Below are 15,725 nucleotides of genomic sequence, written 5' to 3'. Positions count from 1 at the left end.
AGTGTCGCCGCATGGCGTCGATGTTCGCACTTTCGAATGGCGTTGGAATAGTTAACAAGTTAGTAACGGTTATGTTGAAGAAGTACCAGAATGGTCGACATATGTGTAGTCGATTTGAGATGTGTCAATGGGTTGTTATGTTTGATGGTTGGACGTGGAAGTGAAGTTGAAGATGGGTGTATCGGATAAATTTTCGAGGACGAAAATATTCTAAGTGGGGGAGAGTTGTAACACCCGGTATTTAATTAATTATTTAATTAAATACTTTCAAATTATTTCGAATTTAATTATTGAATTTGTGGAGTGTTGAGAATTGTTGACATGGGTTTTATGATTAATTAGTCGATTAATTAATTAATTGATTAAATTGTAGAAATAGTATTGAAGAAATACTAGATTTATTATATGGACTTAATTATGTGATGGTGGTAGTAAAAGGTGGGGTGTGAATGTTAGGCCCAACAGGTTTAATGAAATTAGGTTAAGATAAGGATTAGGCTAATTAGAAGAGAAAAAGTATTGGGGAATTGGTCATGGGAAGTTATAGAGAAGAGAGAAAATAGGAGAGAAATTCATTCCCGTTTTTCTTGCAGCAGTCTCACTAAATCAAAGATCTCCGATTCGTTAACCGTTGGATCGTCGCCAAATTTTGTGGGTAGGTTCGCAACACCTATATCTAACTTTTGACCGTTGGGATCTTCAAAATAAGGTCTGAGTTGTGAGATATCATCATCGCACTGTAGCTGCATATTTGGGAAAATTTTCAGCTTTTGATTCTGATTAAAAGAGTCAATGGTTGGGAGCTAAGGCTAGATGGCTTCGATCAGTAGAATTGTAGAACGGACTCCGAATACAAGGTAAGGGGTGGGGTTCTAACTCTGTAACCGGACTCATGATGAATGATATGTGGGGGTTAAATTTGTAGGAAATTATTCCTGATTATTTGTTGTGATTCTGTCGTGTTGATTCGATGAAATTAGTTGTTGTTGTGGTGATAATTGTTGTTGTTTTATGCGAAGTTGAAGGATGTTTCAGTGACGATGTATACCTCTATTTATTAGTATAGCGACGATATAGGCTTATGCCTTGTGACTATGATGTTGATTGTTGTGTGTGTTTGTTGCATTCATATACATATGCATTTTTGGCGACGGCCTGGATTGGCAAATTAGTGACGAAGGCTTATGCCTTGATGCCTCTGTTTAACTGGCAATTGGCGATGGGGGCTGAAGCCCTGGGTACCACATGCATGTGCAGTTGTAGAGTCTCATTGTATGTGGCATGAGTGTGATTTAATTGTGACGTGATGTGACTTGAGTTGTTGTTAAATTGTGATAATATGGAGTTGTAATTATAAATTGTTATACTAATGACGTGTTGTGACAGGTATTGTCTGGAAAATGAGAAATAATTGTTATAACTATTAATATGTTGTTGTTATTGATTTTTGGTAATTATAACTGTTCAGGTTAATTGTTATTATAAATGTAGTCTGAAAGCTGTAACGTGATAATTTCGTATGATTAAATTCTAATATATTGTTTATCATGCGTTTGTTTATATTGGTAGATATCTCACCCTTTCTGAATGATGTTTCCCTACCATGGGAAATTGACAGGTACTCAAGATAGCGGTGGAAGTTTGAAGTGATTTTATGAAGTCTTTAGTTGCTGTTATTCGAGTTGGTGTCTTGCTCTGATACGTAGCACTCGGGGGGATAAATGCGTGTTTTAATTATTTGTTACTTGCTGAATTTTTAGTGATGCTTTATTGCTGAATTGTAGCTTAAAGCTATTTTGCGAAGATGTTATGATTAAATTGAAAATTGTGAAGTTTTGTGAATTCCGCTGCGAGATAAAATAATTATTTTGATAAAGTAATTTTTTAGGATTAATTTTAAATTTTTGTGCTATGTATCTATGAGGGAAGGCAAATAAGCCGTAACTGTTTTTGAAATGACGAATATGTGATACCTCAAATGAACTTGTTTGAAATTTATACTCTGATTTTATTATATTTTTCGGGTAGAATTTGGGGTGTTACATTAGTGGTATCAGAGCAGGTCGGTCCGTCCGGCCAAGTTGTCTAATGTTATTTATTCCTCTGTACGCGACAAGTGTGTGAAAGACTGTCGGTACTTGTTGCTTTCTGGTTGTTGCAGGAATTAGTTTGAGCGAAGTGGGGGAGAAGCTTTGCTTCTCGGATGTGGTTCAGTTGCAAGTTCGCAAAGAGGATTGTTGTCTGGGTGTTTCGAAAACTGAATTTCGACGAAAGAATGTGTCTCTCGAGTTATAAAAAGTTTGGGAGTGAGGAGATATGTTAAGAGTTTTTTTGGAATATGTTTAAGTTGAAGAAAAATGAGTTTTGGAGTGGAAATTCCGTAAGCAAAACGCAGGAAATTGCTGAATGTTTTGTGAAACTTCAAAAATTCATAACTTGAGTTCTGGACATCCGATTTGAGTCCCGTTTGAAGCGTTGGAAAGCTAACGAGATGAAATTTATTTTAAAAATGGTTCCGTCAGCTTTAATAGAATTATTTGTAACAATATGATGTTGGAAAGAGATGAAGTTTGCGTTTACGCTTGTCCTTGGGACCAGACTTGTGCGTTGGTGTCGCGCTGAACGTTAGTGTCAGAGTTGAGTGAATTGAAGGAGTAATTAAAGGGTTTGTTTAGAAGAAATTTTAAGAATTAGGTGTACCATTTGAGAAGTTTTGGAGATACCGTAAAGAGTGTCGCCGCATGGCGTCGATGTTCGCACTTTCGAATGGCGTTGGAATAGTTAACAAGTTAGTAACGGTTATGTTGAAGAAGTACCAGAATGGTCGACATATGTGTAGTCGATTTGAGATGTGTCAATGGGTTGTTATGTTTGATGGTTGGACGTGGAAGTGAAGTTGAAGATGGGTGTATCGGATAAATTTTCGAGGACGAAAATATTCTAAGTGGGGGAGAGTTGTAACACCTGGTATTTAATTAATTATTTAATTAAATACTTTCAAATTATTTCGAATTTAATTATTGAATTTGTGGAGTGTTGAGAATTGTTGACATGGGTTTTATGATTAATTAGTCGATTAATTAATTAATTGATTAAATTGTAGAAATAGTATTGAAGAAATACTAGATTTATTATATGGACTTAATTATGTGATGGTGGTAGTAAAAGGTGGGGTGTGAATGTTAGGCCCAACAGATTTAATGAAATTAGGTTAAGATAAGGATTAGGCTAATTAGAAGAGAAAAAGTCTTGGGGAATTGGTCATGGGAAGTTATAGAGAAGAGAGAAAATAGGAGAGAAATTCATTCCCGTTTTTCTTGCAGCAGTCTCACTAAATCAAAGATCTCCGATTCGTTAACCGTTGGATCGTCGCCAAATTTTGTGGGTAGGTTCGCAACACCTATATCTAACTTTTGACCGTTGGGATCTTCAAAATAAGGTCTGAGTTGTGAGATATCATCATCGCACTGTAGCTGCATATTTGGGAAAATTTTCAGCTTTTGATTCTGATTAAAAGAGTCAATGGTTGGGAGCTAAGGCTAGATGGCTTCGATCAGTAGAATTGTAGAACGGACTCCGAATACAAGGTAAGGGGTGGGGTTCTAACTCTGTAACCGGACTCATGATGAATGATATGTGGGGGTTAAATTTGTAGGAAATTATTCCTGATTATTTGTTGTGATTCTGTCGTGTTGATTCGATGAAATTAGTTGTTGTTGTGGTGATAATTGTTGTTGTTTTATGCGAAGTTGAAGGATGTTTCAGTGACGATGTATACCTCTATTTATTAGTATAGCGACGATATAGGCTTATGCCTTGTGACTATGATGTTGATTGTTGTGTGTGTTTGTTGCATTCATATACATATGCATTTTTGGCGACGGCCTGGATTGGCAAATTAGTGACGAAGGCTTATGCCTTGATGCCTCTGTTTAACTGGCAATTGGCGATGGGGGATGAAGCCCTGGGTACCACATGCATGTGCAGTTGTAGAGTCTCATTGTATGTGGCATGAGTGTGATTTAATTGTGACGTGATGTGACTTGAGTTGTTGTTAAATTGTGATAATATGGAGTTGTAATTATAAATTGTTATACTAATGACGTGTTGTGACAGGTATTGTCTGGAAGATGAGAAATAATTGTTATAACTATTAATATATTGTTGTTATTGATTTTTGGTAATTATAACTGTTCAGGTTAATTGTTATTATAAATGTAGTCTGAAAGCTGTAACGTGATAATTTCGTATGATTAAATTCTAATATATTGTTTATCATGCGTTTGTTTATATTGGTAGATATCTCACCCTTTCTGAATGATGTTTCCCTACCATGGGAAATTGATAGGTACTCAAGATAGCGGTGGAAGTTTGAAGTGATTTTATGAAGTCTTTAGTTGCTGTTATTCGAGTTGGTGTCTTGCTCTGATACGTAGCACTCGGGGGGATAAATGCGTGTTTTAATTATTTGTTACTTGCTGAATTTTTAGTGATGCTTTATTGTTGAATTGTAGCTTAAAGCTATTTTGCGAAGATGTTATGATTAAATTGAAAATTGTGAAGTTTTGTGAATTCCGCTGCGAGATAAAATAATTATTTTGATAAAGTAATTTTTTAGGATTAATTTTAAATTTTTGTGCTATGTATCTATGAGGGAAGGCAAATAAGCCGTAACTGTTTTTGAAATGACGAATATGTGATACCTCAAATGAACTTGTTTGAAATTTATACTCTGATTTTATTATATTTTTCGGGTAGAATTTGGGGTGTTACAATTTGCGGCTAGCTTGCTTCAAACCATAGAGGCTTTTCTGCAGTTTACAGACTTGATTGGGTTGACAATGCTTAACTCCTTCAGGTATAGTCATATACACATCTTCTTGTAGTTCTCCATGAAGGAATGCGTTATTCACATCCAGTTGATGTAGAAACCATTTGTTGATCGCAACAGTTGCAAGTAGAGTCCGGACTGTAGTGAGTTTTGCCACTGGTGAGAAAGTGTCAAAGAAGTCCAACCCTTCGATTTGATTGTATCCCTTAGCAACCAATCTTGTTTTATATATCTCTATAGTGCCATCAGCTCTATGTTTAACTTTGAACACCCACTTGTTTCCAATAGGCTTAGCATTAGATGGCAAGTCTACTATGGTCCAAGTTCCATTCTTGTCCAATGCTTCTAATTCAGAATCCATAGCCTTGACTCAATGATCAGATAAGCATGCTTCTTTTTAGGTTCTTGGCTCATGGATGAGTGTGATATTAGAAGTACATACACGATGAGATGCAGACAAGGGAGTTAATGAATCATAATGTGAAATAGGATAAAGGACCTTAGTATTACTTGAAGATGTCTTGTCTGCTGAAGCATCAGAGGCACTGCACACATAATCTGAGAGATAGTGAGGGATAGTTTTAGTTCTAGTAGATCTATTATGTTGAGGAACAGGATCATTATGGGTGTCTATTGGTTTGGGTGATTCATGAGAATTGGCAGTATCTTCATGACTCACATCAGGCTGTGCAGAGTTATGATTGTGTTGGTCTAAAATATCATTAGGTGTGCCTTGTGGGGAATTAGAAATTTGTTCATGTTCAAGGGAATGGCTGGGATGATTTTCTGGTTCAAGGGAATGACTGGGATGATTTTCCGGTAGTATGAGTTTAGATGCTTGTTCACAGTTAATAGGAGAATCTGGTAAGTTTGATGGGATTATGGTTTTAGGATCATTATAGGAGTGATATTCCCATGTGGCAGAATTGTCATTTGAGTATGGAAAAATATGCTCATGATGTATAACATTCCTAGAAACAAAATTTTCATGATTGTTAATGTCATATAAAACTACACCCTTCATGCCTATTTTATAACCTAAAAAAACACATTTTCTACCTCTTGGCTCAAGCTTAGTTCTATGCATATGAAGAGTGGATGCATATACTAATGATCCAAAGACTTTGAGGCTATGCATGTCAGGTGATTCATTAAAAAGTATATGATTAGGTGAAAAATTGTCTAAGATTTGTGTAGGGAGTTTATTGATAATGAAGGTAGCATGTAAGATAGCATAGGACCAAAACTTCTTTGAAAGTTAGGATTGAAAGAGAAGGGATCTTCCTACATTTAACAAGTGTTGATGTTTCCTCTCCACTCTACCATTTTGTTGTGGAGACTCAACACAACTTGTTTGATGTATGATGCCTTTTGAAGCATAAAAATCAGGCATGCTGAACTCAAGACCATTATCAGATCTAATAGTCTTAACAGTAGTGCCCTTTTGGTTTTCTATGAGTTTAACAAAATTTATAACATGCTGTCTAGTTTCAGCTTTGGATTTCATGAGTGTTATCCATGTAAATCTACCGCAGTCATCCATAGTTGTTAGAAAATATGCATGACCATGTATGGACTTGACAGCAAGAGGACCCCATATATCTAAATGAATTAACTCATAAGGGTGAGCTGCTCTACTTTTACTAGCAATATAAGGCAGTTTTCTATGTTTAACATAACAACAAACATCACACACATCTTTATTATTGAGAGTAATGAAAGGGAATTGGGATTGCAAGTACATCAAACGATTTTGGGATAAATGTCCCAATCTAAAATGCCACAGGGCTTTATCAGGTAAGGAGATGTTTGCAGCTATGCTATGAACAGAAGGAAGAGAATTTTGTGTGTGTGGAAGTGGTGTTTTGTTTTGTGACTCACTATCCCTAATTGTTAAGTAATACAGTCCATCTTTTTGCTCAGCAGAACCAATCATCCTCATGGTTGTTTTGTCCTGTATAATACATTTGGAATCAAAGAATGTCATATTGCAATTAGAAGACATACATAATTTTGAGACAGAAATGAGGCTTAAACAGAATCCAGGTATTAACAAAACATTATATACAATGAGGGTAGAGAAAAAATGAACTGTACCCGAATATTTAGCAAGTATGCAATTTCCATTTGGCAATTTTACACTAATAGGAGCAATTTTCTTATATGAATGAAACCAATGAATGGAGCTACATATGTGATCAGTAGCTCCTGAATCAATTATCCAAGGACTGATATGATAATGATGCAATGCATGAGATATCCTACCTGCTGATGAATGACCAACAGTGACTTGATTGGAAGAAGCATGTCCTGACCCTTGTCCAAGGCTTGATTTCTGAAGTATCTCCATTAGGGCATTGAATTGACCTTGAGTCATAGGAGCATTGTCATCTCGTGTGTCACCACTATTAGGTCCAGACCCATCATCATTTGCATCTAAAGTAGTATTGTTAGTTGTGGATTGGAAACGATTCTGCATGTGAGGTGGAACTCCATGCTTCTTGAAGCAATTTTCTACTGTGTGATTAGTTTTACCATATAATGTACATACACGATTGCCCCCATGCTTGAAATTAGCTTTTTTTTCCCCAAAATTCTTGGAATCAGCAGCATTAATCAAGGTTTGGGATTCATCTGTAGCTATGGGAATGTAAACTTGGCGTTCGTGTTGAATAATCATAGAGAAAATCTTGTTCATTGGTGGCAGGGGATCCATTAACAAGATTTGTGACTTAACCACAACAAATTGATTATTTAAGACAGTTAGAAAACGAATGATCTGCAAGATTTGATGGTTAGATCTTGCACTGCGCATTCCAGCACAAGTGCATTTGATACGACATGTGCACATTGGTAAAGGCAAATAAAGATCCAGTTCTTCCCACAAAATTTTAAGATCAGAAAAGAATTCGGTTACCGATTTTGATTCTTGCTTGAGATTGTAGATTTCTTGTTGTAGTTCAGAGATTCTGATGAGATCACCTTGAGAGAATCTTTCTTTCAGGTCATTCCAAACATCCAAAGCATTCTCCATGAACACGATTGATTGAGCAATCGAATCTGAAACTGAGTTAATGATCCAAGAATGAACAAGCATATTGCATCGATTCCAAGCACGCACGGACGGATCGAAAGGATCTTCAGGGACTGGGAGCGATCCATCGATGAAATCAATCTTCATCTTGCCACCAAGAGCCCTCTTCATGGATCGAGCCCAAGAATGATAATTCGAACCAGTTAAATTGGGAAGAACGGTAACAGAACCAGGACCATCGCTGGGATGAACGAAATACGGGGAAGTAGGGTCCATGGCAGGGTCGGTAGGAGGATTCCGAGGAGGAGCCATGAAAGGAACGAGTGTTCAACAATGGCGGAGCAGCGGAAATAGGATCGAAATGGAGAATGATACCATATTGTGAATGTTGAGATGAAGCATATTACAGAGAAAACAAGAGAGAAAGATTGAAGAAAAGAGGAAAAATTCTATTATGCCTCACTACTCATCACTATTGCAGCTGGTAGGTTTTATACATTTGAATGGTTCTCAAAGGAGGGAAATCCTATACTAACCAATAGAATGGAGTCACCATGCTAACCTATTACAAGCTGACTCTTGTACATTGCATTAATATTAAACTAAATCTAATTAGAAACTATATTTAGCTTAATATTCCAATAGTTGTTGTGGTTATCGAGTTGGTTGAAGGTTGTTAGGTTGTTATGATTATTATGGATATTGAGAGAGAGAGAGAGAGAGAGAGAGAGGGGAGTGATGAGAGGAAATTATGAAATAGAGAAAAAAATAGATTATGAAGCGTGTGTGTTTAGAAAATGATGAGAGTTTTCCTATTTATGTGAGAGTGCACATGAGTGTTATGGTGTATAGCTTGTAATGTAGCATTTGCACGACCTGATCCAGAAATATGTTGGTGGTGAATATCACATATATGCACGCATGCATTTTGCATGAGAATCTCTTTCATGGGGAGAACAAAATGTCCATGGTCATGACTTTGCACCCATGTAATTTCCTCTCTAGTCCTTCATTTGATTCAAACTCATGCTCAATGTAAAGATTTGACAGAAGTGAAGGGTTATGGTGTTGGAAATCTCTTGGAATAAAACCTGGAAGGATGAGAAAAATTGCTTGAAACATGGTGGTACACAACTGACTCGTACCTGCGCGCGTATCTTGGTCCCTGCTAGCCCAATGCTTCCTCAAATGTACATTCCCCAGGGCATGACTTTAAAGCCTTATATCTTTTTCCACACTCAACCAAAAGATTTAATTCTTGTACCATTTGAAAGAGGACATGGAGGAGAAGAGATTGATACAGAACTTGGATCAATTAGATGCTTGTAGCTTCCCACAAATTGATTTGAAAATGGCATACCACATGCTTGATGAAATGCATGCACGTGTCCTAGCTTTTTCCCAGCACCATGACTTGCATCAGTGATGATTTACCAACTTCTCTCATCCATAACTCTTAATCCATGCCTCTAATAGAAAAACTCTCAACTACAAAGTTGTTCATCTCCATGAGATGAACAACTTTGATGTTGAAATTTTCTCCAAAAGATGCCTCTTGACACGTGTAAAATGGGCCTGAAATAAGTTGATTAGCCAACCTTTAACCTTCCATTTTTAACTAAGTTTTGGAAGTTTCTCTTTTTAACTAACTTTCCATTTTTGGTAAATTTGGTTATTTCTCAATTGTTCTGATTTTTTCAATTCTAGATGAATTTCCTGATTAATCAACTTCCAATCCAATTTCAATCCATCTTCAATCATTAAACTCCACTGAATATCTCCTTAGGGCACACACATTTTCTATACTCAAAAGTCACCTCATGATTAAATGTCGACCAAAAAGTCAATTGTGTTGACTTTGGTTAAAACCCTAATTTAGGGAGACCAGATGGACTGAAGCCTCTATATTCTCCAGTCAAGGCTTTGAGTTGAAGATTATGAAACCCTAATTTCAGGAGGACTTTAATGGGGATGATGCCATATCATCAAACCTCAGATCTTCTCCTTTTGGTCAAGAATTCTCTTCAATAGAAACCTCTTTCTTGCCATCTTTTGAACAGTATCAATGATATGAATGCATGCATTGGGTCGTGACCTAAATGATGTATGTATATGGATTGTAAGCCAAATAAATAGGGTAGGACAAATTTGGGGTATGACAATCATAATCAGGAGAAGTATTAGCAGGGACGAAGCCAGAAAATTTAAGATGTGGGGACAAATATATAATGTAATATTAAATATAAATTTATGATATATTAGTTTTATATCTAAAATTATTTTTATATTATTAAATTATTTCTCATCATTATGTTATAATATTTATCAAAAGTATTATAATCAGACGTAATTTAATGTATGTGCAATTTTTTTACATTAATAATATACATATCAATTTAATGATATGTTTAAAATATAATAAATTAATTTTTAATATAAAACATTTATTAATTAATTAAATAAATATTATAACATGTTTATTGACAAATAAATTTATAAAATATTATAATATAAATAAATATTCATAATCTATTAAAATATATAATATTAGAATAATCCATAAATATATTCTTTTGTCTTTAAAATATATTTACATGTCATAATGATGGAGTGAAAACAAAATTAGAAGATTAGTTGTGAGAATTGTTTACCGTTCAACATTTTTCCTTTGTTTCTCTGCATAATTCCTGGGAACATAAAAGTTACAACTAAGTGCTATTGTAGTATTATGTACATTACATCATTAAGAATCATTAAATTATTAGTGGGGGCAATTGCATGCACATTGATGTGAATGGCTCCGTCCCTGAGTATTAGTACAAGGTACAAAAATCCGAATATGTCATGGAAAAAATACCACAACTGGTGGTGCTAATACAGAATCCCAAAATGTTAATGCTAAAGAGCTTAAAACACAGCGGAAACATTTGCCACTAAAACATCTTTAAATCAGCTAAGACTTTCTATCCTTGCCTTTTTCATGCCTCGTCCTACCTGAATAATAATCAACAAGATTGGTGTGAGATTACTAAATCCCAATGAGCCCCCCCTAACTTATGGGTCTTCTCGACATTATAGGGCATACCATCTTTATTTGGATCGTACCATCGATCCATGGTTTCCTTACTTATCAATTTCATAAATAAACAAGTAACGAGTAACATGATATTAGGATCCCATTACCATCCAAATTCATGGACTGTTAGAGTTTCGCTCTAACAATGGTGTTAATCAACTTACGCGCATTCATACAAGTGTAACAAGTCAATTCTAGAGTAGTATCCACCATCCCACTTAGGTCACACAAGCACACCAATGGTGAGTATCCAAGTGTATAACGCCAAGAGGCTACACACGCACACCATTTGATGATTCGGAAGTGTCTCCAAGTGAATTACGCCTACATGGCTACACAAGTAGACCTATCGTGAGTATCCAAGTGTATAATGCCTAAGTGGCTACACAAGCACACCAATTGATAAATTAGGTGAGTATCCAAGTGATTTACACCAAACAAGGCTACACAAGCACACTTGTGGTGATTATCCAAGTGCATAATGTCTAACAAGGCTACACAAGCACACCAATCAATAACTCAAGTGAGAATCTAAGTGATTTACGCCAAACAAGGCTACACTAGCACACCTGTGGTGAGTATCCAAGTGAACTTCTCCTACGAGGCTACACAAGCACACTGGTCGATAACTCAGGTGAGTATCCAAGTGATTTACGCCAAACAAGGCTACATAAGCACACATGTGGTGAGTATCCAAGTGACCTACCATCTAGTAGCTTAGGCCCACTCCTTCACTCGAGCATACAAAAAGAAACCGCGTTCGAACATTCAATCAGAAAGAATGGACAAACGAGGGATGACGTGGATAGACATAGAAGTCTCCATTGTGTTATAACTTTCTAAGTTAGCTTCCCAATGTAACTAACCGCGCCTCATTCAGAATTACGGAACTCAAGATACATTCATATCAGTAATGCAAAAAACTTGGCTTCAGATGCTCGTTTAGACACCCCCCAGCAACGTCAAAGCGAGGCCTGGCAGAACTGGATTTTTCCCCCAAAATGGGACTCTTGCCTAGCAAGCTTTGGGTCACTTAGCGAGCAAACCTAGAAATCTAGTTTTGTCATCTATGAAGGCTCGCATAAAGAGACATGGGTCGCTTAGCAAGCAATACCAGGAAACTGAAATAAACCAAGCATGAAGGATCTCTTAGCACACGATATCTTGCTAAGCAAGAATAGCAGAAATACGACAATCAGAAGCACAAAGCCAATTTCATAGTGACAATCTTAATTTCTAGTGAAAATCCCAATTAATAAGGTAATGTCACTACTAAACCCCTAATTAATCACACTAATAATTCATTAGAGTGTTAATTATTCATTAATTTGTTGAGGTATTACATCAACAAAAATTTAAATCAACAATTTAAAAACTACACTAAAATAAAGTATTAATTTTAAAAATAAAATAAATAAAATATTATTAATTTTAAAAGTATCACATATAACATTCCTCTTTAGGCCTCAAAACATTTTAGACCGGCCCAACACTCAAATTTGATCCAAAGAACTTCATATAAATTTATAATTGCAGTCACTTCAACCCTAGTAGCAAGGACCGGCGCCTGTTTTCCAAATGGAGGCAATCTCTTTCTCCCTCTAACTTATTTTTCATCGGTATGAATATCTTTCACTATAGATCTACTTGGTATGATTATCTTTTACTATAGATCTATCATACTTTCACATTAATATTTATATATTAAATTGATTATGGCGATATGTTGGATCATAATATATAGTTTGTGATTTTATTATACACTTACCACCACTATATGAACGAAAATTTTTAGATCATTTATTTTGTTATTTTGTCTATATTTTTCCAATATTTTTTTTATTTAATCCCATGTTGTTTTTTTTCCATAAGGTCCATGAGGGAATTGCAAATTTCGGTTCATCGACTATTATTGTATAAGGATACAATGGAACTCGATAATCTTGTATTATATTTCTACGATGCGTTCTATAATGTTCAACCTACATCTCAACCGACCGTAATTTCCTTAATTAAGATGAGTATAAGGATCCACAGTAAAAGAGGTAATAATTATTATTTATAATAGGTTTTAAATTATTCTCATACGATTTTTGAAATATCTTTTCACATTTTATTTTAATAGATATGTTTAATCCATGGGTTTGTTTTGTAATTTCTAGAGAGAGAATTATATCATCAAGTTATAAAATATTGCTTTTAAAATTTGAATATATTATCTAATTTTTTTTACCACAATAATACCAATTTATGTTAAATAAGTATTCGAGAAATCAAACTTGTTTGATATAATTGCAACAAATTTTTATTGAATGTTTTCTTTATATAAAAGTTTTCTTCTTAAACTTCTGTTTCTTGTGTGGAGAATATTGGTCATATATGAAATATGAATTTAAATTTGAGGGCCAGTTGATTGTAGATATATTTGTAAGTGTAACAGATATATTGTAACACATATATTGTTAAATGGTCATATAATGATTCACACTGTTTATCTTATCACAAGCACTATTCACCAAAGTCAATCCATATTTATCTTATTTCAAATGTGTGATCTCATGAAGAAAAAAATGCATATAAGTAAATGTTTTATCACTCATTGATTCTTTAAAATTTTAAATTATTACAACCATTAGTTTATAATGCAACAACTTTAACATATAATTATACAAGTTAATTATAATAAAAGTGTTTTATTAGTGTTTTTCAATATTTTATTTCAAAATACTCTTGATAAAATTTACATTGCTAATCATGTTTTTAAACTCTTTTTGGATGGTTGCAGAAGTACACATTTTTTTACATCTAGTGTTGCATGGGAAATTTTACTTCTTTCGATATTATAAACAAGTTCATGCTACCACACATATGTGATTGATGTGTCACTTCCAAGGTATGTATTCCTACACTTACATGTCATATTTAAATGAGATATGTACTTACATTTCCAAAAAAAATTAACAATTTAAGTTTTTAAAAATTCTGCTCATAAATGTGAACAAAGATATATGCAAATAGTTATAAGTTACCTCTGTTGAGCATCCTCCATTAAACATGTTATAGTCGATGATATAATCTATAAGGATCAGATGTATTAAACATTTATTTTCTTAAAGTATTACACATGGAGCTATAAAATATTTGTTGAACTTGCAAAGTATTACACATGGAGCTATAAAATATTTGTTGAACTTGCAATACAAATAATTGGTGATATACATTTAATCAATTATTTTTCTCAAATCATTATTGATATCGATAAATCAATGCTAATATTATGTTCGATGTCACATGTTTGTTTAATTTACAATTTAATACATTTATTATTGTTTTTTAAATGAATTGTTTTGCTTCAAATTTTTGCATGCTAAGTAGAATTTAATCTATTTGTATTTAATTACTTATAGGGTGGACATTAGTTTGCAGAACATGAGGAATCACATATGTCATATGGGAAAGAAAAGGAGGCACATGAATACCTCCCAAAAGTCCTAATGAAATCTAATGGCCATCATATACCTTAGGTGCAACCAAAGTCTAGTACTTCAAGTTCTACAACTGAAAGAAAACGCAAGAAATCAAAAGTCTCGAATACTGAAGAACACATAAGTAAGAAAATGAAGTTTGAGGCTGAAGCTCAAGATAATAATTGATTAATTATTGAATTAATCAATTTTGAATATAAAACAATTGATTATTATGAACTATTATTAGTACAAACTATGTTTTTATCATTGTTAAACAATACATAATTAGTGATTTAATATGCATTATCTTATGTTTCTAAGTGGATCGAGATGAACTAATATGCATTATATTAGGAATTGTTAAATTTAAGGAAATATCTTCCAATTATTTAATAATTAGCCAGCTGAACTTAAAAATCTAAAATAACCGTGAAAGTAGTTCACCTCTCTTTCTCTAAAACCTTATATCCTTCTACATATTCTCATGGAGCCTAAGGTTACGTTATTCTTGAAATTATTATTTATTTCACATTAAGATTTAATTAGATTTTATTTCCTCAATATTCATAATTGGTTTTATGAATATTGATTCATGCACTTTTTGGAAACCAGACGTTTTTATGTCAAAACTCTCTACCCCATGTGAAGACTCAGACCTTGTAGAATCATGCTTGTGGTTTTATAGTTCTCATTGAATCTTTCGCTTTTAGTTTGTAATAACCTATTTTGGGGTATCTTTTGTAAGTTAGAAGGATAACATAATTGATTGGAATTGTGATTCATCACACCGTATAGTTTTGTAATTGTACAAACACTTGGGAGAGTGTTTGAGTGAATGTGAGAGGGGTCTCAGATTCAGGGGGAGCTTAGATCAAATTCATAGGTAGTATTAGGAAAAGGGTGGTTTACTATGAGGGTTCAGATAAAACCTTTATGCACTACTAAATAGGGTTAACAATTACTTGTGTCGTTTAATTTACTTATTAATTTGTGTTGTTACTTCATTGCATTTACACACACACATTGTTTCAACATTGTATGTGACATCTTGTTACTAAATAAACAAAATTTTAATTGGCATTACAGTAGACACTTTGTTCTGGTTGGTGAAATTTAGGGTTTTCTCTACATTCTATTCTAGATGGAATATGAAAAAAAGGGAGGCTTTGTGAATCAACCACTAGTTCTTAATGGTATGAACTATTATTATTGGAAGGCTTGTATGGTTTCCTTTTTCAAGTCAATGAACAACAATACTTTAAAAATAGTTATAAAAGGATGGACTCCTACAAGGATCACAACTTGAGACAACACAAA

At 34.2% G+C, this 15,725-nt stretch overlaps 1 long non-coding RNA gene across 2 annotated transcripts; it reads left to right on the top strand.

Annotated features, from left to right (window-relative positions):
* The first annotated feature begins 12,427 nt into the window (after positions 1-12,427).
* LOC131647415 (uncharacterized) lies at positions 12,428-14,728 on the top strand. 2 transcript variants are annotated; one of them, XR_009297830.1, is made up of 4 exons: positions 12,428-12,560; positions 12,814-12,986; positions 13,727-13,834; positions 14,349-14,728. It is a non-coding gene; the product is annotated as an uncharacterized LOC131647415 (long non-coding RNA). The 2 variants fall into 2 exon arrangements; XR_009297829.1 differs by having other exon boundaries at positions 12,506-12,591.
* The last annotated feature ends 997 nt before the right edge of the window (positions 14,729-15,725 follow it).

Source organism: Vicia villosa, linkage group LG2, assembly GCF_029867415.1.
Source record: "Vicia villosa cultivar HV-30 ecotype Madison, WI linkage group LG2, Vvil1.0, whole genome shotgun sequence".
NCBI lineage: Eukaryota > Viridiplantae > Streptophyta > Magnoliopsida > Fabales > Fabaceae > Vicia > Vicia villosa.
This window is presented reverse-complemented; position numbering and strand designations above follow the sequence as displayed.